Source organism: Triticum dicoccoides, chromosome 5B, assembly GCF_002162155.2.
Source record: "Triticum dicoccoides isolate Atlit2015 ecotype Zavitan chromosome 5B, WEW_v2.0, whole genome shotgun sequence".
NCBI classification, from domain to species: domain Eukaryota; kingdom Viridiplantae; phylum Streptophyta; class Magnoliopsida; order Poales; family Poaceae; genus Triticum; species Triticum dicoccoides.
Genome location: NC_041389.1, coordinates 516,144,348 through 516,171,925, shown reverse-complemented (window position 1 = coordinate 516,171,925; position 27,578 = coordinate 516,144,348).

Genomic DNA, 27,578 nt, shown 5'->3' with positions numbered 1-27,578 from the left:
TACTTGTTACGGACGTGATGCCTATATACATGATCATGCCTAGATAATCTCATAATTATTCGCTTTTTTATCAATTGCTCGACAGTAATTTGTTCACCCACCGTAGTACTTATGCTATCTTGAGAGAAGCCACTAGTGAAACCTATGGCCCCCGGGTCTATCTTTTATCATATAAGTTTATCATCTACTTTTATTTGCATCCTTACTTTTCCAATCTATATCATAAAAATACCAAAAATATTATCTTATCATATTATCTCTACCAGATGTCACTTTCGCAAGTGGCCATGAAGGGATTGACAACCCCTTTATTGCGTTGGTTGTGAGGTTCTTGTTTGTTTGTGTAGGTGCGTGAGACTTTTGAGGAGCCACCTACTGGATTGATACCTTGGTTCTCAAAAACTGAGGGAAATACTTACGCTACTTTGTTGCATCACCCTTTCTTCTTCAAGGAAAACCAACGCAAGCTCAAGACGTAGCAAGCATCCAGTCAATTCCAATCTCAGCTGACTGACTTGAAAACTCGGCTTGAAACACAAGAAGCTAAGACCTGTAAGGCTGACTCCAAGTTCAAGTTTAGCTTGGATGAAAATGAAAAGCTTAAGATGGAATTTACCACAGAGAAAACCGCTCGGGCTGAAGAGAAGGCTGCCCTGATCCAAAGGGCTGACAAAGCTGAGGCCTCATTGGAGGAGGTCACAACCGAACTCACCAGCTTAAAGCATCATATTAACAAAATGACCTTTGCCATTTTTTGTAAGATTTGTTTATATCATAATGATAATGACTTTTTTCTCTTCAGGTTACAAACCGCCCAATGACTTAATCATAATATGCCATGCAGGTCCCAGAAGCAGCAATCTTGGGAAGGAGATGCTAACAAAGCTCAAGGCGGTTTATACACTAGTAGAACAACTATACGCTGGAGTTCAATGCACAATAGCCACCATCTCCCAAGTAAACAAACACCATCTATTCTCAACAACGTGTTAAGCGGCCTTTCCGTCTTGCCTGCCAGAATTGAAGAAAATAAGCGGTCGATTACTAGAGCCGGTGCCCTTATGGCTTTAAGCCGGGCTAAGGCATGGCAGTCAGAATTAGACCCGGCCAAGCTAGCCACTGGCTACCCCAGTCTAAAAGAGGACGGGTCTGTTTTTGACAAGAAAGACTTTGCTGCCTGTGTAAAAGCGGTGCATCCCTTAGCGAGCCTACTTGTTGAAGAAATCGATATGTCCAAGTATCAGGCGGCTTACACCGCAGAAAACCAAAAGATGCCCACGTCGGCTTATAAGATTGCAGATCTTATCCCTCCAATCCGTAAGCATACTTTTGCCCCTGTAATTGATCCATGTGAGCTTATCAATGACGATGCTGAATTTCAAGCCTTGACTGGTATCAATTGGTCATCGCCTGAATTCTAGACAGTGGAGGAAGAAGAAGAATCGGTGCAGGATGACCCGGAAGCTTCAAACCACCAAGGCCAGGAGAACTGATCCGCAGGGCGGTTCTTTATTTGCACCACCAGAAACTGCTAGAAAAACAATTTATCCATTTGGGCTCGCAGAGCCATGTAATAGGCTAGCTAAGTACTGATCTGTCGTGCCATCATGCACGTTTTGTTTGCATAACTGTGCTGATCCATCATTGGGAGATCCATCCCTTACGGTTTATGGTATTATCAATTATGGAGATCTGGTTTTGTCATTTTTTCCATGTATATAAACAGACAACAAGTGCCCAGGCGGTTTACCCCAGGGCGGGTCATGATACCCCATATAAAAAACTACTGAGGACTAAATAGTCCATAATCAGGGCCTGTTTGTCAAAACCTTATAACGAAATAAATATCATACCAATAATATTTTTTCATACTGCCGAATTATCATAGGTCGTGTGGTAAAGGAAATAGCCCATAGACAGAAGCACAACACCCTGTTCAATATATTCATACTGTCGGCTCACAACGCCGCTTGCAGGAAGGGGTGATATCCCAAAATTTGAGCAAAAAGCCCTAAGCATATGATCATTATATCCTGGCGACTTAAAGTCCAAAGCCAGGCCGGGTTAATAACATTCCGGATAAAGATATACATGAACCATAAGGCAACATGGCCCTAATTGGTTTTTCAACTGCGTATTGACATGTCACAAGAGACAAAACTCCAAAATATGTTCAAATGAAAAACAAATCTGAAAACAAGGCTTTCATAGGCCGCCAAGCCTAAAACTCAAGTGCTTTCATGGGCCGCTCAGCCACTAAGTTAAACCTTCATTCAAACCTTGTAAGACGGACCTCACATGACCAATCGCCGTTTTAACATTGACAAGTGCAGGGTCTTTATAAGATTAACTGTCAATAGTACAACGAGTCATTCCAGGATTACTTGGGCGGAGTGGAGACTGATACGTCTCCAACGTATCTATAATTTTTGATTGCTCCATGCTACTTTATCTACTGTTTTGGACTATAATGGGCTTTATTTTCCACTTTTATATTATTTTTGGGACTAACCTATTAACCGGAGGCCCAGTCCAGAATTGCTGTTTTTTGCCTTTTTCAGTATTTCGAAGAAACAAAATATCAAACGGAGTCCAAACGGAATGAAACCTTCGGGAACATGATTTTCTCATCAGATAAGATCCAGGAGACTTGGACCCTCCGTCAAGAAAGCCACGAGCTGGTCACGAGGGTGGAGGGCGCGCCCCTCCCCCCTGGGCGCGCCCCCCTACCTCGTGGGCCCCTCGAAGCTCCACCGACGTACTCCTTCCTCCTATATATACCTACGTACCCCCAAATGATCAGAGAGGAGCCAAAAACCTAATTCCACCGCCACAACCTTCTGTATCCACGAGATCCCATCTTGGGGCCTGTTCCGGAGCTCCGCCGGAGGGGGCATCCACCACGGAGGGCTTCTACATCATCACCATGGCCCCTCCGATAAAGTGTGAGTAGTTTACTTTAGACCTTCGGGTCCATAGCTAGTAGCTAGATGGCTTCTTCTCTCTTTTTGGATCTCAATACAATGTTCTCCCCCTCTCTCGTGGAGATCTATTCGATGTAATCATCTTTTTGCAGTGTGTTTGTTGAGACCGATGAATTGTGGGTTTATGATCCAGTATTATCTATGGAAAATATTTGATTCTTCTCTGAATTCTTTTATGTAAGATTGAGTTATCTTTGCAAGTCTCTTCGAATTATCCGTTTGGTTTGGCCAACTAGATTGGTAGTTCTTGCAATGGGAGAAGTGCATGGCTTTGGGTTCAATCTTGCGGTGTCCTTACTCAGTGACAGAAAGAGTTGCAAGGCACGTATTGTATTGTTGCCATCAAGGATAACAAGATGGGGTTTTTATCATATTGCATGAATTTATCCCTCTACATCATGTCATCTTGCTTAAGGCGTTACTCTGTTTTTACTTAATACTCTAGATGCATGCTGGATAGCGGTCGATGAGTGGAGTAATAGTAGTAGATGCAGAATCTTTTCGATCTACTTGTTTTGGACGTGATGCCTATATACATGATCATTGCCTAGATATACTCATAACTATGATCAATTCGGTCAATTGCTCAACAGTAATTTGTTCACCCACCGTAGAATACTTATGCTCTCGAGAGAAGCCACTAGTGAAACCTATGGCCCCCGGGTCTATTCTCATCATATCAATCTATATCACATTATTTACTTGCTTTGTTTTTACTTTACCTTTACTTTTTACTTTGCAACTATCTATAAAAAAATATATTATCTCTATCAGATCTCACTCTCGTAAGTGACCGTGAAGGGATTGACAACCCCTAAGTGTTGGTTGCGAGTTGCTATCATGTTGTGCAGGTACGAGGGACTTGCGCGTGACCTCCTACTAGATTGATACCTTGGTTCTCAAAAACTGAGGGAAATACTTACGCTACTGTGATGCATCATCCTCTCCTCTTCAGGGAAAACCAACGCAAGCTTGAGATGTAGCAAGAAGAATTTCTGGCGCCGTTGCTGGGGAGGCTTACGCAAAAGTCAACATACCAAGTACCCATCACAATCCCTATCTCTCGCATTACATTATTTGCCATTTGCCTCTCATTTTCCTCTCCCCCACTTCACCCTTGCCGTTTTATTCGCCCTCTCTTTCCCAATCTCCTCCTCTCTTTCCCGTTTGCCTTGTCATTATGTCCAGTTCTTTATCCGCTCCTATGTCCCCCGAGTTTGAAGTTCTTCACTTCAAGCAAAGGCAAGGAGAAAATTTAAAAGATGCTTGGTGTAGGATGATGGAATCTTATCGCAAGTGCACCCTAGAGGTGAACTTTAGAATTCTTCTTCGTAATTTTTATGTTGGGTTAAATATGACGCATAGACAACTCTTGGATTGCATTGCCAAGGGAAATTTCATTGAGATTGATCCCAGTATTGCGCATGAAATTATATAGGGAATAGTGGGAACACTACCTCAAAAGGGAGGATCACATCCTACCCAAGGAGAAACCCAAGTGTTTGAGAAGATTTGCGAAGTAACAAAATTTTTACAAAAGTCTCTTGAGCCTCTTAAAAGTGTTAGCGGAAATCTTCACCGCATGAATATGTTGATTACTCTTTGCAATAAGTGGTTGGATTCTTTAGATCTAAAAATTTCCGAGTATGAAGGGAAGAGGAAAGAACCTCCCGGATTCGAGCATGACTCCACCAAAAAACTGAAAATTAAAGATGACACTACGTAGATCTATCCTTGCTTTTATGCCTAGCTAGGGGCGTTAAACGATAGCGCTTGTTGGGAGGCAACCCAATTTTATTTTGTATTTTTTGTTTTTGCTTCTGTTTAGGAATAAATAATCCATCTACCTTCTGTTTGGATGTGGTTTTATGTTTTAATTAGTGTTTGTGCCAAGTAAGACCTATAGGATAACCTACGATGATAGTTGATTTGATTCTGCTGAAAAACAGAAACCTTAGCACTCACGAGATTAGCTGCCATTTTTTACTGGAGAGTGATTTTGCGTTGATTATTTTCTCTGATGATCAATAAACAAATTATCCAGGACTTCCTATTTTGGTAGAATTTTTAGAGTTCCAGAAGTTTGCGTTAGTTACAGATTACTACAGACTGTTCTGTTTTTGACAGATTCTGTTTTTCGTGTGTTGTTTGCTTATTTTGATGAATATGTGGCTAGTAAATTAGTTTATAAACCATAGAGAAGTTGGAATACATTAGGTTTAACACCAATATAAATAAAGAATGAGTTAATTACAGTACCTTGAAGTAGTCTTTTGTTTTCTTTCTCTAACGGAGCTCACGAGATTTCTGTTGAGTTTTGTGTTGTGAAGTTTTCAAGTTTTGGGTGAATTCTTTTGATGGATTATGGAACAAGGAATGGCAAGAGCCTAAGCTTGGGGATGCCCATGGCACCCCCAAGATAATCCAAGGACACAAAAAAAGTCAAAGCTTGGGGATGCTTCAGAAGGCATCCCCTCTTTCGTCCACTTCCATCGGTAATTTACATGGAGCTATATTTTTATTCACCAACATGATATGTGTTTTGCTTGGAGCGTCTTGTATTATTTGTGTATTTGCTTGTTAGTCTACCACAATCATCCTTGTTGTACACACCTTTTGAGAGAGCCATTCATAAATTGAAATTTGTTAGAATACTCTATGTGCTTCACTTATATCTTTTGAGCTTGATAGTTTTGCTCATATTGCTTCACTTATATTCTTTTGGGCGTGATAATTTTTGCTCTAGTGCTTCACTTAGATCTTTTTGAGCACGGTGGTGGATTTGTTTTAAAGAAACCTGATCTCTCATGCTTCACTTAGATTATTTTGAGAGTCTTTAATAGCATGGTAATTTGCTTAATGTTAATATACTTGGTATTCAAGATGTGTGAAACTTTCTTTTGAATGTGTTGAATACTAAGATAAGTTTGATGCTTGATAATTGTTTTGAGATGTGGAGGTGATAATATCAAAGTCGTGCTGGTTGGGTGATTATGAATTCAAAGAATGCTTGTGTTGAAGTTAGCAAATCCTGTAGCATGCATGTATGGTTAAAGTTATGTAACAAATTTGAAACATGAAGTGTACCTGGCTTGTGCATCCTTATGAGTGGCGGTCGGGGACGAGCGATGGTCTTTTCCTACCAATCTATCCCCCTAGGAGCATGCGCGTAGTATTTGAATTTTTGATGACTTCTAAATTTTTGCAATAAGTATATGAGTTCTTTTGAGTAATGTTGAGTCCATGGATTATACGCACTCTCACCTTTCCGCCTTTGCTAGCCTATTCGGTACCGTGCATTGCCCTTTCTCACCTTGAGAGTTGGTGCAAACTTCGCCGGTGCATCCAAACCCCGTGATACAATACGCTCTATCACACATAAACCTCCTTATATCTTCCTCAAAGAAGCCACCATACCTACCTATCATGGCATTTCCATAGCCATTCCGAGATATATTGCCATGCAACTTCCACCATCATCATCGTGACATGCATTACTTTTGGCATATTGCCATTGCATGATCTTGTAGTTGACATCGTATTTGTGGCAAAGCCACCATGCATTATTTTTCATACATGTCACTCTTGATTCATTGCACCATCCCGGTACACCGCCGGAGGCATTCATATAGAGTCATATCTTGTTCTAGTTTCGAGTTGTAATTCATATGTTGTAATGAAAGTGTGATGATCATCATTATTAGAGCATTTCCCAAAAAAAAGGAGAAAGGCCAAAAGAAAAAAAAGAAAGGCCCAAAAAAATAAAAAGGGCAATGCTACTATCTCTTTTGCCACACTTGGGCTTCAAAGTAGCACCTTGTTCTTCATGTAGTGAGTCTCATATATTGTGCTTCAAAGTAGCACCTAGTTTTTCATGTAGTGGGTCTCATAAGTTGTCTTTTTATACTAGTGGGAATTTTTCATTATAGAACTTGGCTTGTATATTCCTACGATGGGCTTCCTCAAATGCCCTAGGTCTTCGTGAGCAAGCAAGTTGGATGCACACCCACTAGTTTTCTTTTGTTGAGCATTCATAGCTCTAGTGCATCCGTTGCATGGCAATCCCTACTCGCTCACATCGACATCTATTGATGGGCATCTCTATAGTCCATTGATACGCCTAGTTGATGTGAGACCTTCTCCTTTTTTGTCTTCTCCACACAATCCCCATCATCATATTCTATTCCACCCATAGTGCTATATCCATGGCTCACGCTCATGTATTGCGTGAAGGTTGAAAAAGTTTGAGATTATTTAAGTATGAAACAATTGCTTGGCTTGTCATCGGGGGTATAGAAGTTGGGAACATCTGTGTGTGACGAAAATGAAGCATAGCCTAACTATATGATTTTGTAGGGATGAACTTTCATTTGCCATGTTATTTTGAGAAGACATGATTACTTTGATTAGTATGCTTGAAGTATTATTATTTTTGTGTCAATATGAACTTTTGTCTTGAATCTTTTAGATCTGAATATTCATATCACAATTAAGAAGTTTTACATTGAAATTATGCCAAAGTATCACTCCGCATCAAAAATTCTTTTTTATCATTTACCTACTCGAGGACGAGCAGGAATTAAGCTTGGGGATGCTTGATACGTCTCCAGCGTATCTATAATTTTTGATTGCTCCATGCTACTTTATCTACTGTTTTGGACTATAATGGGCTTTATTTTCCACTTTTATATTATTTTTGGGACTAACCTATTAACCGGAGGCCTAGCCCAGAATTGCTGTTTTTTGCTTTTTTCAGTATTTCGAAGAAACAGAATATCAAACAGAGTCCAAATGGAATGAAACCTTCGGGAACGTGATTTTCTCATCAGATAAGATCCAGGAGACTTGGACCCTCCGTCAAGAAAGCCACGAGGCGGTCACAAGGGTGGAGGGCGCGCCCCTCCCCCCTGGGCGCGCCCCCTACCTCGTGGGCCCCTCGAAGCTCCACCGACGTACTCCTTCCTCCTATATATACCTACGTACCCCCAAACGATCAGAGAGGAGCCAAAAACCTAATTCCACTGCCGCAACCTTCTGTATCCACGAGATCCCATCTTGGGGCCTATTCCGGAGCTCCGCCGGAGGGGGCATCCACCATGGAGGGCTTCTACGTCATCACCATGGCCCCTCTGATAAAGTGTGAGTAGTTTACTTCAGACCTTCGGGTCCATAGCTAGTAGCTAGATGGCTTCTTCTCTCTTTTTGGATCTCAATACAATGTTCTCCCCCTCTCTCGTGGAGATCTATTCTATGTAATATTCTTTTTGCGGTGTGTTTGTTGAGACCGATGAATTGTGGGTTTATGATCCAGTATTATCTATGGAAAATATTTGATTCTTCTCTGAATTCTTTTATGTATGATTGAGTTATCTTTGCAAGTCTCTTCGAATTATCCGTTTGGTTTGGCCAACTAGATTGGTAGTTCTTGCAATGGGAGAAGTGCATGGCTTTGGGTTCAATTGTGCGGTGTCCTTCTCAGTGACAGAAAGAGTTGCAAGGAACGTATTGTATTGTTGCCATCGAGGATAACAAGATGGGGTTTTTATCATATTGCATGAATTTATCCCTCTACATCATGTCATCTTGCTTAAGGCGTTACTCTATTTTTACTTAATACTCTAGATGCATGCTGGATAGCGGTCGATGAGTGGAGTAATAGTAGTAGATGCAGAATCATTTCGATCTACTTGTTTTGGGCGTGATGCCTATATACATGATCATTGCCTAGATATACTCATAACTATGCTCAATTCTGTCAATTGCTCAACAGTAATTTGTTCACCCACCGTAGAATACTTATGCTCTCGAGAGAAGCCACTAGTGAAACCTATGCCCCCCGGGTCTATTCTCATCATATCAATCTATATCACTTTATTTACTTGCTTTGTTTTTACTTTACCTTTACTTTTTACTTTGCAACTATCTATCAAAAATACCAAAAATATTATCTCTATCAGATCTCACTCTCGTAAGTGACCATGAAGGGATTGACAACCCCTAAGCGTTGGTTGCGAGTTGCTATCGTGTTGTGCAGGTACGAGGGACTTGCGCGTGACCTCCTACTGGATTGATACCTTGGTTCTCAAAAACTGAGGGAAATACTTACGCTACTGTGCTGCATCATCCTCTCCTCTTCCGGGAAAACCAACGCAAGCTCGAGACGTAGCAGAGACATACAAAGGCAGGATAACCCGAATTTTTTGGTGAATACACCAGGCGATCAAGCCTAAGGGACATAGCTATGCTTAATGAGCCCCCAAGTAAAAGTTTATTCCAGGCATATAAGCCGGATTCAGAGCTATGCTCAGTGAGGAGGAAGCCCCAAGTGATCGTATGAAGTGACAATAAAGACTCATATTCTCATTGATAAAACCATAGAGGCCCTGAATTATCAGGGATGTCGGCTTTATTATATTCATGATAATATATACACTGATAAAGTATGTACATCACAAGAGCCGGTGGCTCAGGTGTAATAAGGCTGAAGATGAGCAATATTCCATGGCCGGCGGGTCCCCTCCTCCGACGTGCGTGAGTCCTTGTGGTCTCGAACATCGATAAGGTAGTATGACCCATTGTTTAGATTCTTGTTGACCACAAAGGGCCCTTCCCAAGGTGGGGATAGCTTGTGCATGTGAGTTTGACCCTGGATGAGCCGGAGCACCAAATTGCCTTCTTGAAAGGTCCTGGTTTTAACCAGGCGGCTGTGATAACGACACAGATCTTGCTGGTAAATCGCCGAACAAGCCGCTGCAAGGTCACGCTCCTCATCTAACAGGTCAATAGCATCCCGGCGTGCTTTCTCATTGTCAGCTTCAACTTAAGCCACCACACGAGGCGAATCGTGACATATGTCACTGGGGAGAACCGCCTCAGCTCCGTAAACCATAAAGAAAGGCATGTAACCCGTAGATCGGTTGGGGGTGGTATTGATACTCCAAAGCACTAAGGGTAACTCTTCCACCCAACAACCCGGTGTTCTTTGCAGCGGAACCATAAGCCGGGGCTTGATACCTCTCAAGATTTCTTGATTAGCTCGTTCAGCTTGGCCATTAGACTCGGGGTGAGCCACTGATGATACATCAAGCCAGATATGCTCTTGTTGGCAGAATTCTTTCATTGCTCCCTTAGACGGATTACTACCATTATCAGTGATGATACTATGGGGATACCCAAAACGAAATATCACCTTTTTGATGAATTGAACCGTCGTTGTTGCATCACATTTGCTGCCCGGCTCTACCTCAACCCACTTTGTAAACTTATCAACTGCCACCAAGAGGTGGGTCTTTTTATCCTTGGACCTTTTGAAAGGCCCCACCATATCCATCCCCAAGATTGCAAACGACCAAGTAATTGGAATCATCCTCAATTCTTGAGCCGGCACATGAGCTTGTCTTGAAAATTTCTGACAACCATCACATTTACTGACCAGATCTTCTGCATTAGCATGAGCCATCAGCCAATAAAACCCATGACGAAAAGCTTTAGCCATGAGAGACTTAGAGCCGGCATGATGACCGCAATCTCCTTCATGAATCTCCCTTAAAATTTCACGGCCTTCCTTAGGAGAAACACATCGTTGAAACACCCCTGTAACACTGCATCTGTGAAGCTCACCATTGACAATAGTCATTGACTTAGACCTCTAGGTTATCTGCCTGGCCAAAGTTTCATCCTCAGGTAACTCGCCCTAGGTCATGTAAGCCAAATACGGAACAATCCAATCAGGGATAACATGAAGAACCGCCACCAATTGTGCCTCCGGGTCAGGAACTGCCAAGTCCTCCTTCGTAGGCAACTTCACTGATGGGTTATGCAAAATATCAAGGAAAATATTAGGGGGGACCGGTTTATGCTGAGACTCGAGACGGCTTAACGCGTTAGCCACCACATTTTTCCTTCGATCAACATGCTCCACTTGATATCCTTTGAAGTGACCAGCTATAGTATCAACCTCTCGACGATAAGCCGCCATGAGTGGATCCTTTGAATCCCAAGTCCCTAACACTTGCTGAGCCACCAAATCTGAGTCGCCAAAACATCTTACCCGGCTCAGAATCATCTCTTTAGACATCCGAAGATCATGGAGTAAGGCTTCATATTCAGCTGCATTGTTAGTACAAGGGAACATCAACCTTAAAACATAACAAAATTTATAACCTCGTGGGGAAGTCAATATAACTCCAGCCCCCGAGCCTTCCAACTGCCTGGATCCATCAAAATGAATAGTCCAATATGTATTATCCGGCTTACCCTCAGGCATCTGCAACTAGGGTTGGACGAAAAGCTCGTTACTCGTGAGTTTAACGAGCGCTCGGAAGCTCGACTCGATAAGGCTCGTGCTCGTTAGTTAATGAGCCAAGCTGAACAACAATTTTAGCTCGTTAATATAAACGAGATTAACGAGCTAGCTCACGAGTATCACGAGTAGCTCATTTGGCTCGTTAATTTTCAGATCACTAATTTTTAGTTTAATTACTAGATGCAAAATACTAGTGCTCAACCCAGCCCACCGTCACAGGCCACAGCCCACCACCTCCTCGGCTCCTCCCCCATGTTCTGTTCAATTTTATGGCCTATGGGAATCTATTCAGTTGGCCTTTTGAAGAGACCAGAGGAGGAGTCGAGGAGACTAGCAGCAGTAGCAGAGTAGCAGGGAGCGGCGGCTATATCTAGGTCTTCGTCTCTTTGACCCCGGCGTGGCGCCGTGGCTCTGCTTCCTTCTACTCCGGCGACCGCCAATGACGACTTTAGCCGGCCTCCGCCCACCTCCGCCATCTCCATCCTCGTCCCCATGGAACGGCACGAGTGACCAGCACCTGCAGCCACGACTCCAAGAATGGAGTCCAAGGCCCGAAATAAGGTGGTGAGGAAGAGGACTTCGGCCTCTGAATCAGCATCACGGGAGTCTCCTTGGACGGCAGCAAAGCCTTCTCATCCTCGACAGCAAGCGCAAGGACAAAAGCGTCCAAGAGCAGAGGCGGCGACATCACCGACATGCTCTGAGGATGATGCCGATGCCGTTGGCGTTGGATCAGGACCGGTGAGATTGTTTATCTCACATTCTCCTTTTAATTTTCTATTAATTCCAGTTCATATTAGCATATACTTTGAATCTTCGACGCCCTAGGTCATCCAAATTGTAGTTAATAGATTGTGAATCTGCTGAAATACCAACTATAGTTAGTTGATTGTGGAAATACCAGTGTAGTTAAGTGAAATACTTTGTCACACACACACACACACACACACTGACACACGCACTAGATTAGTCATGTTCAAGTACCTAGGTGAATGTTTGTGGATATCTTGTGGATTATAATTTCATTCCCTAAATTTTGTACATGTTCTAAATCACAGTATCACTTACTACTACTTAATGCAACTTCTAATTTTGTATGTGTTTCGGTTCATTATTTGTATTCCTAATCAATCAATCAATGAATCAATTCGCATTAATAATATTTTGTAAATGTTTGGCTTGTAAAATCTGAATCATTCTATTTCATTTTCCACAGGAAGACGATGGCGATGAAGATGAATGGGTAGAGGTTAACGAAGGGTATGAGGAGGTTGACGAGGCAGAGGCATATGATATGGATGATGATATGTCAGAGCCCTCTCTTGGATCAGGAGACAATCGAAATGACACAGAAGTTGAGGTCAATGGCAAAGAGAGAGCAAAGAAAGGAGGAAAAAGGAAAAAGGCAGCAGTGGATACTACTAAGGTGAAGTTGAAGAAAACGAGACTTAAATGTGCAGAATGTTGGCAGCATTTCAAGGAGGTCAAGGCTGTAAGTAAGAGGATGCTAGGGGCGGTTGTTACAAAGGCAAAATGTTTGCATTGTGCTAAATTGTTTGCTTATACTCCTGGGGGATCAACTACTAGTCTCAATAGGCATAAAGATGTTTGTTCAGTCTATCTGAACAAGGAGGGAAGGCAACTACAGCAAGGTACAATCAACTTTGATCCTGAAAAGCCAGGTGCATCTCTCATAGTAAACCATGAATACAATCATGCGGAAGTCGTTAAGATCATAGCAAAGATGATAATTGTGCATGATTATCCCTTTAGGATGGTAGAGCATGCTTGGTTCACTATCCTCATGAGGTATATGAATGCGTCCTACAAGTTCATTGGTCGGAAGAAGATTAGAGCTGAATGCATGAAGGTGTATCTTTCCGAGAAAGAAATCCTTAAAAAGCAACTTAAGTCTGTTGAAAGCATTAGTTTGACATGTGATCTATGGACTTCAAACCAAACTCTCTCATACCTAGTTGTGGTCGCTCACTACATAGATGATGATTAGGTCATGCAATGTCGTGTTTTAAACTTCATAGAGCTAGATCCACCTCACTTGGGTAGTGTCATAGCTCAAGCAGTTTTTGAGTGTTGCCAAGAATGGAAAATAGAAGATAAGATCATGACAATCACTATGGATAATGCTTCCTCAAATGATAATGCTGCCAAGAGATTGATGGACAAGATCATTGCTAGGAAATCGGCTAAATTTATTCCTAACTACTTCCATGTTCGCTGTTGTGCGCACATTGTCAATTTGATAGTGAATGATGGCATTGTTGGGGAACGTAGCAGAAATTCAAAAAATTTCCTACGTAACACCAAGATCTATCTATGGAGAGACCAGCAACGAGTAGAAAGGGGAGTGCATCTACATACCCTTGTAGATCGCTAAGCGGAAGCGTTCAAGTGAACGGGGTTGATGGAGTCGTACTCGTCGTGATTCAGATCACCGATGATCCTAGTGCCGAACGGACGGCACCTCCGCGTTCAACACACGTACAGCTCGACGATGTCTCCCACGCCTTGATCCAGCAAGAAGAGAGGGAGAGGTTGAGGAAGACTCCATCCAGCAGCAGCACAACGGCGTGGTGGTGATGGAGGAGCGTGGCAATCCTGCAGGGCTTCGCCAAGCACCTACGGGAGAGGAGGAGGTGTCACGGGAGGGAGGGAGGCGCCAAGGGCTCAGGTATGGATGCCCTCCCTCCCCTCCACTATATATAGGGGCAGGGGAGAGGGGGGAGGCGCAGCCTTGCCCCCTCCTCCAAGGAAGGGGTGCGGCTAAGAGGGGGGAGGAGTCCATCCTCCCCAAGGCACCTCGGAGGTGCCTTCCCCCTTTAGGACTCTCCCCTTTTTCCTATATCTTGGTGCATGGTCCTCTAGGGGCTGGTGCCCTTGGCCCATGTAGGCCAAGGCGCACCCCCTACAGCCCATGTGGCCCCCCGGGGCAGGTGGCCCCACCCGGTGGGCCCCCGGGACCCTTCCGGTGGTCCCGGTACAATACCGATGACCCCGAAACTTGTCCCGATGGCCGAAACAGGACTTCCTATATATAAATCTTTACCTCCGGACCATTCCGGAACTCCTCGTGACGTCCGGGATCTCATCCGGGACTCCGAACAATATTCGGTAACCACATACAAGCTTCCTTTATAACCCTAGCGTCATCGAACCTTAAGTGTGTAGACCCTACGGGTTCGGGAGACATGCAGACATGACCGAGATGTTCTCCGGTCAATAACCAACAGCGGGATCTGGATACCCATGTTGGCTCCCACATGTTCCACGATGATCTCATCGGATGAACCACGATGTCAAGGACTCAATCAATCCCGTATACAATTCCCTTTGTCTAGCGGTATGGTACTTGCCCGAGATTCGATCGTCAGTATACCGATACCTTGTTCAATCTCGTTACCGGCAAGTCTCTTTACTCGTTCCGTAACACATCATCCCGTGATCAACCCCTTGGTCACATTGTGCACATTATGATGATGTCCTACCGAGTGGGCCCAGAGATACCTCTCCGTTTACACGGAGTGACAAATCCCAATCTCGATTCGTGCCAACCCAACAGACACTTTCAGAGATACCCATAGTGTACCTTTATAGCCACCCAGTTACGTTGTGAGGTTTGGCACACCCAAAGCACTCCTACGGTATCCGGGAGTTGCACAATCTCATGGTCTAAGGAAATGATACTTGACATTAGAAAAGCTTTAGCATACGAACTACATGATCTTGTGCTAGGCTTAGGATTGGGTCTTGTCCATCACATCATTCTCCTAATGATGTGATCCCGTTATCAACGACATCCAATGTCCATGGTCAGGAAACCGTAACCATCTATTGATTAACGAGCTAGTCAACTAGAGGCTTACTAGAGACATGGTGTTGTCTATGTATCCACACATGTATCTGAGTTTCCTATCAATACAATTCTAGCATGGATAATAAACGATTATCATGAACAAGGAAATATAATAATAATCAATTTATTATTGCCTCTAGGGCATATTTCCAACAGTCTCCCACTTGCACTAGAGTCAATAATCTAGTTCACATCGATATGTGATTAACACTCAAGGTCACATCCCCATGTGACTAACACCCAAAGAGTTTACTAGAGTCAATAATCTAGTTCACATTTACCATGTGATTAACACTCGATGAGTTCTGGGTTTGATCATGTTATGCTTGTGAGAGAGGTTATAGTCAACGGGTCTGAACCTTTCAGATCCGTGTGTGCTTTACAAATCTCTATGTCATCTCCTAGATGCAGCTACCACGTTCTATTTGGAGCTATTCCAAATAACTGTTCTAATTGGAGCTATTCTAAATTGTTGCTCCATTATACGTATCCGGTATCTCTACTCAGAGCTATCCGGATAGGTGTTAAGCTTGCATCGACGTAACCCTTTACGACGAACTCTTTTACCACCTCCATAATTGAGAAAATTCCTTAGTCCACTAGTTACTAAGGATAACTTTGACCGCTGTCCTGTGATCCATTCTTGGATCACTCTTGTACCCCTTGACTGACTCATGGTAAAGCACACTTCAGGTGCGGTACACAGCATAGCATACTGTAGAGCCTATGTCTTAAGCATAGGGGACGACCTTCGTTCCTTTCTCTCTATTCTGCCATGGTCGAGCTTTAAGTCTTAACTTCATACCTTACAACTCAGGCAAGAACTCCTTCTTTGACTGATCCATCTTGAACACCTTCAAGATCACGTCAAGGCATGTGCTCATTTGAAAGTACTATTAAGCGTTTTGATCTATCCTTATAGATCTTGATGCTCAATGTTCAAGTAGCTTAATCCAGGTTTTCCATTGAAAAACACTTTCCAAATAACCCTTTATGCTTTCCAGAAATTCTACGTCATTTCCGATCATTAATATGTCAACAACATACACTCATCAGAAATTCTATAGTGCTCCCACTCACTTCTTTGGAAATACAAGTTACTCATAAACTTTGTATACACCCAAAATCTTTGATCATCATCAAAGCATACATTCCAACTCCGAGATGCTCACTCCAGTCCTCAGAAGGATTGCTGGAGCTTTGCATACTTATTAGCATATTTCAGGATAGACAAAACCTTCCGGTTGTATCACATACAACCTTTCCTCAAAAATCGTCGAGGAAACAATGTTTTGACATCCTATCTGCAAGATTTCATAAATGATGCAGTAATTGCTAATATAATTCCAACAGACTCTTAGCATCGCTACGAGTGAGAAAGTCTTATCATAGTCAACTCCTTGAACTTGTTGAAAAACATCTTAACGACAAGTCGAGCTTTCTCAATGGTGACACTTACCATCATTGTCTGTCTTCCTTTCAAAATCCATATGTACCTAACAGCCTTACGACCATCAAGTAGTTCTTCCAAAGTCTACACTTTGTTTTCATACATGGATCCTCTCTCGGGTTTTATGGCCTTGAGCCATTTATCGGAATCCGGGCCCACCATCGCTTCTCCATAGCTCGTAGGTTCATTGTTGTCTAGCAACATGACTTCCAAGACAGGATTACGTACCACTCTGAAGTAGTACGCATCCTTGTCATCCCACGAGGTTTGGTAGTGACTCGATCCGAAGTTTCATGATCACTATCATAAGCTTCCACTTCAGTTGGTGTACGTGCCACAGGAACAACTTCCTGTGCCCTGCTACACACTTGTTGAAGTGACGGTTCAATAATCTCATCAAGTCTCCACCATCCTCCCACTCAACTTTTCGAGAGAAACCTTTCCTCGAAAAAGGACCCGATTCAAGAAACAATCCCTATTGCTTTCGGATCTGAATTAGGAGGTATACTCAACTGTTTTGGGTGTTCTATGAAGATGCATTTTATCTGCTTTGGGTTCGAGCTTATCAACCTGAAACCTTTTCACATAAGCGTCGCAGCCCGAAACTTTCAAGAAACGGCAACTTAGGTTTCTCCAAACCATAGTTCATACGGTGTCGTCTCAACGAAATTATGTGGTGCCCTATTTAAAGTGAATGTGGTTGTCTCTAATGCCTAACCCATGAACGATAGTGGTAACTCGATAAGAGACATCATGGTATGCACCATATCCAATAGGGTGCAACTATGACATTTGGACACACCATCACACTATGGTGTTCCAGGCTGTATCAGTTGTGAAACAATTTCCACAATGTCTTAATTCTGTGCCAAACTCGTGATTCAGATATTCATCTCTATGATCATATCATAGATCTTTTATCCTCTTGTCACGACGATCTTTCAACTTCACACTGAAATTACTTGAACCTTTCAATAATTCAGACTCGTGATTCATCAAGTAAATATACTCAACATCTACTCGAATCATCTGTGAAGTAAGAACATAACGATATTCACTGCATGCCTCAACACTCATTGGACTGCACACATCAAAATGTGTTACTTCCAACAAGTTGCTATCTTGTTCCATCTTACTGAAAACGAGGCTTTTCAGTCATCTTGCCCATGTGGTATGATTTGCATGTCCCAAGTGATTCAAAATCAAGTGAGTCAAAACGGTCCATTTGCATGGAGTTTCTTCATGCATATACACCAATAGACATGGTTCGCATGTCTCAAACTTTTCAAAAACGAGTGAGCCCAAAGATCCATCAATATGGAGCTTCTTCATGCGTTTTATACCGATATGACTTACGTGGCAGTGCCACAAGTAGGTGGTACTATCATTACTATCTTTTGGCATGAACATGTGTATCACTATGATCGAGATTTAATAAACCATTCATTTTAGGTGTAAGACCATTGAAGGTATTATTCAAATAAACAGAGTAACCATTATTCTCCTTAAATGAATAACCGTATTGCGATAGACGTAATCCAATCATGTCTATGCTCAACGCAAACACCAAATAACAATTATTTAGGTTTAACACCAATCTCTTTGGTAGAGGGAGCGTGCGATGCTTGATCAAATCAAGCTTGGAAAAACTTCCAACACATATCGTCAGCTCACCTTTAGCTAGTCTCCGTTTATTCCGTAGCCTTTTGTTTCGAGTTACTAACACTTAGCAACCGAACCGGTATCTAATACCCTGGTGCTACTAGGAGTACTAACAAAGTACACATTAACACAATGTATATCCAATATACTTCTATCGACCTTGCCAGCCTTCTTATCTACCAAGTATCTAGGGTAATTCTGCTCTAGTGGTTGTTCCCCTTATTACAGAAGCACTTAGTCTCGGGTTTGGGTTTTACCTTGGGTTTCTTCACTAGAGCAGCAGCTGATTTGCCGTTTCATGAAGTATCCCTTCTTGCCCTTGCCCTTCTTGAAACTAGTGGTTTCACCAACCATCAACAATTGATGCTCCTTCTTGATTTCTACTTTCGCGGTGTCAAACATCGCGAGTATCTCAAGGATCATCATATATGTCCCTAATATATTATAGTTCATCACGAAGCTCTAGCAGCTTGGTGGTAATGACTTCGGAGAACCATCACTGTCTTATCTGGAAGATCAACTCCCACTCGATTCAAGCGATTGTTGTACTCAGACAATCTGAGCACAAGCACAACAATTGAGCTTTTCTCCTTAGTTTGCAGGTTAAGAAAGTCATCGGAGGTCTTATACCTCTTGACATGGGCACGAGCCTGAAATCCCAATTTCAGCCCTCAAAACATCTCATATGTTTCGCGATGTTTCAAAAACGTCTTTGGTGCCTTAACTCTAAACCGTTTAACTGAACTATCACATAGTTATCAAAACGTGTATGCAGATGTTCGCAACAACCACAGCCAACGTTCGAGGTTCAGCACACTGAGCAGTGCATTAAGGACATAAGCCTTCTATGAAGCAATGAGGACAATCCTCAGTTTACGGACCTAGTCCGCATAATTGCTACTATCAACTTTCAACTAATTTTTCTCTAGGAACATATCTAAACAGTAGAACTATAGCCTGAGCTACGACATAATTTGCAAAATCCTTTTGACTATGTTCAGGATAATTAAGTTCATCTTATGAACTCCCACTCAGATAGACATCCCTCTAGTCATCTAAGTGATTACATGATCCGAGTCAAACTAGGCCGTGTCCGATCATCACGTGAGACGGACTAGTCATCATCGGTGAACATCTTCATGTTGATCGTATCTTCTATACGACTCATGTTCGACCTTTTGGTCTCCGTGTTCCGAGGCCATGTCTGTACATGCTAGGCTCGTCAAGTTAACCCTAAGTGTTTCGCGTGTGTTCCGAGGCCATGTCTGTACATGCTAGGCTCGTCAACACCCATTGTATTTGAACGTCTGAATAAAACACTCGATCATCACGTGATGTTTTGAAATAGCGAACTGTCGCAACGGTGCACAGTTAGGGGAGAACACTTCTTGAAATTGTTGTAAGGGATCATCTTATTTACTACCGTCGTTCTAAGCAAATAAGATGTATAAACATGATAAACATCACATGCAATCAAATAGTGACATGATATGGCCATCATCACTTTGCTCCTTTTGATCTCCATCTTCGGGGCTCCATGATCATCATCGTCACCGGCATGACACCATGATCTCCATCATCGTGTCTTCATGAAGTTGCCTCGCCAACTATTACTTCTACTACTATGGCTAATGGTTAGCAATAAAGTAAAGTAATTACATGACGTTTAAGTTGACACGCAGGTCACAAATAAATAAAGACAACTCCTATGGCTCCTGCCGGTTGTCATACTCATCGACATGCAAGTCGTGGTTCCTATTACAAGAACATGATCAATCTCATACATCACATATATCATTCATCACATCCTTTTTGGCCATATCACATCACATAGCATACCCTGCAAAAACAAGTTAGACGTCCTCTAATTGTTGTTTGCATGTTTTACGTGGCTGCTATGGGTTTCTAGCAAGAACGTTTCTTACCTACGCATGAACCACAACGTGATATGCCAATTGCTATTTACCCTTCATAAGGACCCTTTTCATCGAATCCGATCCGACTAAAGTGGGAGAGACAGACACCCGCCAGCCACCTTATGCAACTAGTGCATGTTTGTCGGTGGAACCGGTCTCACGTAAGCGTACGTGTAAGGTTGGTCCGGGCCGCTTCATCCCACGATGCCGCCGAATCAAGATAAGACTAGTAACGGCAAGCATATTGAACAATATCGACGCCCACAACTACTTTGTGTTCTACTCGTGCAAAGAATCTATGCAATAGACCTAGCTCATGATGCCACTGTTGGGGAACGTAGCAGAAATTCAAAAAAATTCCTACGTAACACCAAGATCTATCTATGGAGAGACCAGCAACGAGTAGAAAGGGGAGTGCATCTACATACCCTTGTAGATCGCTAAGCGGAAGCGTTCAAGTGAACGGGGTTGATGGAGTCGTACTCGTCGTGATTCAGATCACCGATGATCCTAGTGCCGAACGGACGGCACCTCCGCGTTCAACACACGTACAGCTCGACGATGTCTCCCACGCCTTGATCCAGCAAGGAGAGAGGGAGAGGTTGAGGAAGACTCCATCCAGCAGCAGCACAACGGCGTGGTGGTGATGGAGGAGCGTGGCAATCCTGCAGGGCTTCGCCAAGCACCTACGGGAGAGGAGGAGGTGTCACGGGAGGGAGGGAGGCGCCAAGGGCTCAGGTATGGATGCCCTCCCTCCCCTCCACTATATATAGGGGCAGGGGAGAGGGGGGAGGCACAGCCTTGCCCCCTCCTCCAAGGAAGGGGTGCGGCTAAGAGGGGGGAGGAGTCCATCCTCCCCAAGGCACCTCGGAGGTGCCTTCCCCCGTTAGGACTCTCCCCTTTTTCCTATATCTTGGTGCATGTGCCTCTAGGGGCTGGTGCCCTTGGCCCATGTAGGCCAAGGCGCACCCCCTACAGCCCATGTGGCCCCCCGGGGCAGGTGGCCCCACCCGGTGGGCCCCCGGGACCCTTCCGGTGTCCCGGTACAATACCGATGACCCCGAAACTTGTCCCGATGGCCGAAACAGGACTTCCTATATATAAATCTTTACCTCCGGACCATTCCGGAACTCCTCGTGACGTCCGGGATCTCATCCGGGACTCCGAACAATATTCGGTAACCACATACAAGCTTCCTTTATAACCCTAGCGTCATCGAACCTTAAGTGTGTAGACCCTACGGGTTCGGGAGACATGCAGACATGACCGAGATGTTCTCTGGTCAATAACCAACAGCGGGATCTGGATACCCATGTTGGCTCCCACATGTTCCACGATGATCTCATCGGATGAACCACGATGTCAAGGACTCAATCAATCCCGTATATAATTCCCTTTGTCTAGCGGTATGGTACTTGCCCGAGATTCGATCGTCGGTATACCGATACCTTGTTCAATCTCGTTACCGGCAAGTCTCTTTACTCGTTCCATAACACATCATCCCGTGATCAACCCCTTGGTCACATTGTGCACATTATGATGATGTCCTACCGAGTGGGCCCATAGATACCTCTCCGTTTACACGGAGTGACAAATCCCAATCTCGATTCGTGCCAACCCAACAGACACTTTCAGAGATACCCGTAGTGTACCTTTATAGCCACCCAGTTACGTTGTGACGTTTGGCACACCCAAAGCACTCCTACGGTATCCGGGAGTTGCACAATCTCATGGTCTAAGGAAATGATACTTGACATTAGAAAAGCTTTAGCATACGAACTACATGATCTTGTGCTAGGCTTAGGATTGGGTCTTGTCCATCACATCATTCTCCTAATGATGTGATCCCGTTATCAACGACATCCAATGTCCATGGTCAGGAAACCGTAACCATCTATTGATTAACGAGCTAGTCAACTAGAGGCTTACTAGAGACATGGTGTTGTCTATGTATCCACACATGTATCTGAGTTTCCTATCAATACAATTCTAGCATGGATAATAAACGATTATCATGAACAAGGAAATATAATAATAATCAATTTATTATTGCCTCTAGGGCATATTTCCAACAGGCATTGCTCTATTGCAAACTTTGATCAATAAGGTTAGGGATACTGTCAAGTATTTGAAAAAATCCCCAACACGCATGTACAAATTATTGATGGTTTGCAAGTCTCTGAATATGGAAATTGGGAGAGGTTTATGCCTGGATGTTGCTACTAGATGGAATTCTACATGCAGAATGGTAGAGGCTTGCACTGTGTATAGTGCTGCTTTCAAGGAGTATGCAGAGGTAGATGCTACCTACAAATGGCAGCCTGAAGATGAGGAGTGGGCATTATATGAGAAGATTCAACCCATCTTGAAATCATTTGCCGAGGTAACAACTGTATTATCAGGATCTACCTATCCTACTACCAACATTTGACAAGGTAACAACATTTAATGTGTGCTTCTAGCCACATTAAAGGATCAAAAGAAAACCAACTTAAGCCTACAATTGTAGTGGTAACATTACTTGTTCTCTACTGTGTATTATCTTCTTGTAACCTTAAACTCTTGCTAAATGTTAACCGAAATTGCATATTTGCACTTACCTTTGTAGGAAGATGGCAATGATGACGATGTCGAGTTCATTCCATTTCCTGAAGATACGACGGAAAGCAACTAGTAGGCTTCCCATATTTTTATTAAGTGTGATTGTATTGTCGTAGCATTGTACTATTGTATATTTTCTTGCATCATAACTAGTGAATTTCTCTATGTCTATGTAGGAAGATGAATTGATGAACTGATGAGCAACTTATGTGAGGAGCAGGAGCTACTTTGCATTTCCTCATCTAGCAGCTATCATTTTTATTTCGGTCATTGTTATTTATGTAAGACCTTATGTTTGAACTGTCGTGCTAAAGTGGTGAAGTAGTTAATATAATATGTACTGCTAGTCTGCTAATCAAACTTGATCCAATGCTGAGCGCCTAAGCCATGTTTGGCTTTCTCTTTTGAAGTCCTGGACTTGTCTTTGTCAATGGCCCTACTTATTGTTGTTGTTCACCTAGAGATTGTGTATGAAGTATGAACCATAATGGTGGTGTCACTCTGTGTTGCTGTTGGTTGTTGCATTATGTGTTGCTATTTGGAAAGAGTAAATTTGGCAAAGGGTGATGCATTACTACTTTGCTACATGTTTAAATATTGAATATATGATGGAATGCTTATGTAATGTTTACAAATGTAACAAGTGCTCGTGAGCTCTCACAAGCTTAATGAGTATTTAACGAACCAAGCCGATCAAGAGTTTGAGCTTGTTAAAGTTAACGAGCTTAACGATCACGAGCTTAACGATCGCGAGCTTAACGAGTCGAGTAGCTCGTTCGTCCAACCCTATCTGCAACTCTGTCCAATCATTGATGAAGTCCACAAGTTCTTGAGATTTTACAGCTGTCCGAGGCACATACTTTAAACCATGGGTCCAAGCTCAATAGCCCACTTAGCTACCCGACCTGTGGCTTCTTTATTTTGAATGATATCCCCCAAAGGAGCAGAGCTAACCACAGTGATGGGATGACCGAGGAAATATTGTTTCAATTTTCGACTAGCCATGAACACGCCATAAACCAGCTTCTGCCAATGTGGGTATCGCTGCTTAGACTCAATGAGCACCTCACTGACATAATAAACCGGCCTTTGAACCAGATACTCCTTGCTTGGCTCCTTCCTTCAACCACAACTGCTACACTAACAGCCCTGTTGTTGGCAGTCACATATAACAGCAAGGGCTCCTTCTCAATTGGGGCTGCAAGAACCGGCGGCTCAGCCAGTTGCTTCTTAAGTGCCTCAAACGGCTCATTAGGAGCATCACTCCAGACAAAGTTATCTGTCTTTTTCATCATCTAATACAAAGGGATGGCCTTCTCTCCCAGGCGACTTATAAACCGTCTCAAAGCCGCAATACGACCCGTCAAACGCTGGACGTCATTGATACACGCCGGTTTAGCCAAAAAGGTGATAGTCTTGATCTTCTCCGGGTTAGCTTCAATGCCTCTCTCAGACATAAAGAAACCCAATAACTTGCCTGCTGGTACACCAAAGACACATTTGTCCGGGTTAAGCATCATCTTGTAGACCCGGAGATTGTCAAATGTTTCCTACAAATCCTCAATCAATGTCTCCTTCTTTCTGGATTTCACAACAATATCATCCACATAAGCATGAACATTGCACCCAATCTGACCATGAAGGCAATTCTGAACACATCGCTCGTGAGTCGCCTGGGCACTCTTGAGCCCAAAGGGCATAGACACATGGCAGAAGGCTCCAAAGGGAGTGATGAAAGTTGTATTTTCCTGGTCCTTAACTGCCATTTTGATCTGATGATAACCAGAGTAAGCATCCAAAAATCTCAAGCGCTCACAACCCGCCGTAGCATCAATAATCTGATCAATACAAGGGAGAGCAAAAGGATCCGCTGGACATGCCTTGTTAAGGTCTGTATAATCCACGCACATACGCCAAGTGCCATTTTTCTTAAGCACTCGCACCGGGTTAGCCAACCACTCAGGATGAAAAACTTCAATGATGAACCCTGCTGCCAAGAGCCGGGCCACCTCTTCACCAATTGCCTTGCGCCTTTCCTCATTAAACCGGCGAAGAAACTGTTTGACCGGTTTAAACTTGGGATCCACATTAATAGTGTGCTCAGTGAGTTCCCTCGGTATACCTGGCATGTCAGAAGGCTTCCATGCAAAGATGTCCCAGTTCTCACGGATGAACTAGATGAGCGTGCTTTCCTATTTCGGATCCATATTAGCACTGATACTGAACTGCTTTGATGAATCGCCAGGAACAAAATCAACCATCTTAGTATCATCTGTCGACTTAAACTTCATTAAGGGCTCATTCTCTGTGGTTGGTTTCTTCAAAGGTGTCATATCCGCCGGGTCAACATTGTCTTTATAAAACTTCAACTCTTCAATGGCACAAGCCGACTCAGTGTAAGCAGCATCACCCTCTTCACAATCCAGAGCGATTCTTCTATTGCCATGCACTGTGATGATGCCCTTGTGACCCAGCATCTTAAGCTACAAATAAACATAACACCGTCGTGACATAAACTTGGCGTAAGCCGGCCGCCCAAACAAAGCATGGTATGGGTTCTTAATTTTCACCACCTCAAAGGTTAACTTCTCAGCTCTGGAATCATTGTCATCTCCAAAAGCCACTTCTAGTGTTATCCTTTCCAGGGATACGCCGACTTACCAGGCACCACCCCATGAAAGACAGTAGAAGATGGCTTAAGATCCTTGTCAGTCAAATTCATACGACAAAAGGTCTCATAGTAAAGAATATTGATACTGCTGCCTCCATCCATGAGCACCTTTGTGAGTTTATATCCTCCTACCTGTGGAGCAACCACCAATTCCAGCTGACCCGGATTGTCGACCCGGGGTGGGTGATCCTCTCGGCTCCATACAATAGGTTGCTCAGACCACCTTAAGTATCAGGGCACCGCCGGTTCAACAGAGCTCACCGCCCGCTTATGGATTTTCTGATATCGCTTGCACAGACTTGTGGTGAACACATGATACTGACCACCATTCAGCTGCTTTGGATTACTCTTATAACTAGACTGCTACTGCTGGTTTCCTTGGTTAGACTATTGATTAAAACCACCTTGATTGCCTTGACCCTGAAAGCCAGAGTTTGAACCACCACCACCAAAGCCAGGTCCATGAGAGCCAGATCCAGAGCCACCGTTCGGGCCATGATTGAAAAAAATTGGAATTCTTAAACTCTTTCATGATGTAACAATCCTTCCACAGACGACCAGATGGCTTCTCGCGTGTTTCGTGCCTTGGACAGTGCTGATTCATCATTGCCTCAAGTTGAATCTTGACCCTTGGGCCGGCTTTCCCTTGCGATGTTGATTGTTGTACTGCGCATTGGTGTTAGCCACAAAGTCGAAATTACCATCAGCCTTACGCTTACCGTTGCCGGCTTGACCTGCCGGGTTATGCTGCTGCCCTTTTGCATTGCCGCCCTTCTTTCCCTTACCAGGCTTAGCATCATCAGAATCGGGGTCCTTGGTACTGTCAGAGTCGGCATATTTGATGAGAGCTGCCATTAGCTCCCCCATGTCGTTGCAGTGGCGCTTAAGTCGCCCCAGCTTCTGCTTAAGAGGGAGGAAACCACAATTTTTCTCTAACATCAGGACTGCGGAACCGGCATTGATACTATCTGATGAGTGTATGATTGACAAGATCCGGTGCACCCAATGGGTTGTTGACTCGCCTTAACCTTGAACGCAAGAATACAAATCCAGAATCGACATAGGCTGCTTGCATGTGTCTTTGAAATTTTAAATAAAATGCCTCTTTAGCTCTGCCCATGATCCAATAGAATTAGCAGGCAGAGTTTTTAACCAAGTACGAGCCGGCCCATCCAACATCATGGTGAAATACTTAGCACATGCAGCATCGCCGACATCCAGCATCTCCATGGACATCTCATAACTCTCAATCCAAGCCTCTAGGGGCTGATCCGTCGTGTAATTAGGCACCTTACGGGGGCCTTTGAAATCTTTAGGCAAGCGCTCATTGCGTAGAGCCGGCACTAAACACGGCACCCCCAAGGTTCTAGAGGTTACTCCGACCTCCACGGACGCTGAAGGATAAACCGGAGATTGCTGTTGAGCCGCCAACTCCGCCTCACGTCGTGCTCTGCCCTAGTCTACCAAAATCTGAGCATCATTACCAGCACGTGGTGGGTCAGGCCTGTGAGGCTGGTTGCGGTGCCGCTCACTACTTGACACGGCCGGTTCGTCAATGTGCCTGCTATAACTCCTGCTTGGACGTGGTGTTGAGTGGATACGATCACGACTGTATGAATAAGCCGCCTGTTGGGCCACAACCGTCTGAAGAAGCTCTTCGGCTCTCCGTATTTCTATTGCCGCTGGCGACTCATCCTGAGTTGGGAGAGCCGCCAGTCGAGTAGCCGCAGCTATCATGTTATCCAAGGGGTTAGAAAAATGCCCCAGAGGCATTGGAACATGCTGAGGAGGGGTTAAATCAAACGTGGGGGGTCTGCAGCTCGTGGCTGAACCGATTCCCTATCCGCCGGCGCCTCAGCGGTCCGATTCACACCGGGGGGGTTACTGGGCCCCGTCCCAGACGTGTTGAAAAGTTTCCTTGCATCGTAAGTCGGGGCAGCCTGCTCACATGCCTTCTGTTGAAAACTGCATTTGATGCATCCATGTCTAGGCATAAGCAGAAGCTTTCTGCCTGAAGTCGTTCTGCCACCCTCTGTAAGGCGGCTCGCTCCGTTGCCATCTGGGCGTTCTCCGTGTTTAGCTCCTCCTTGGCTTGCGCTATCTCATCACGCAATTTTG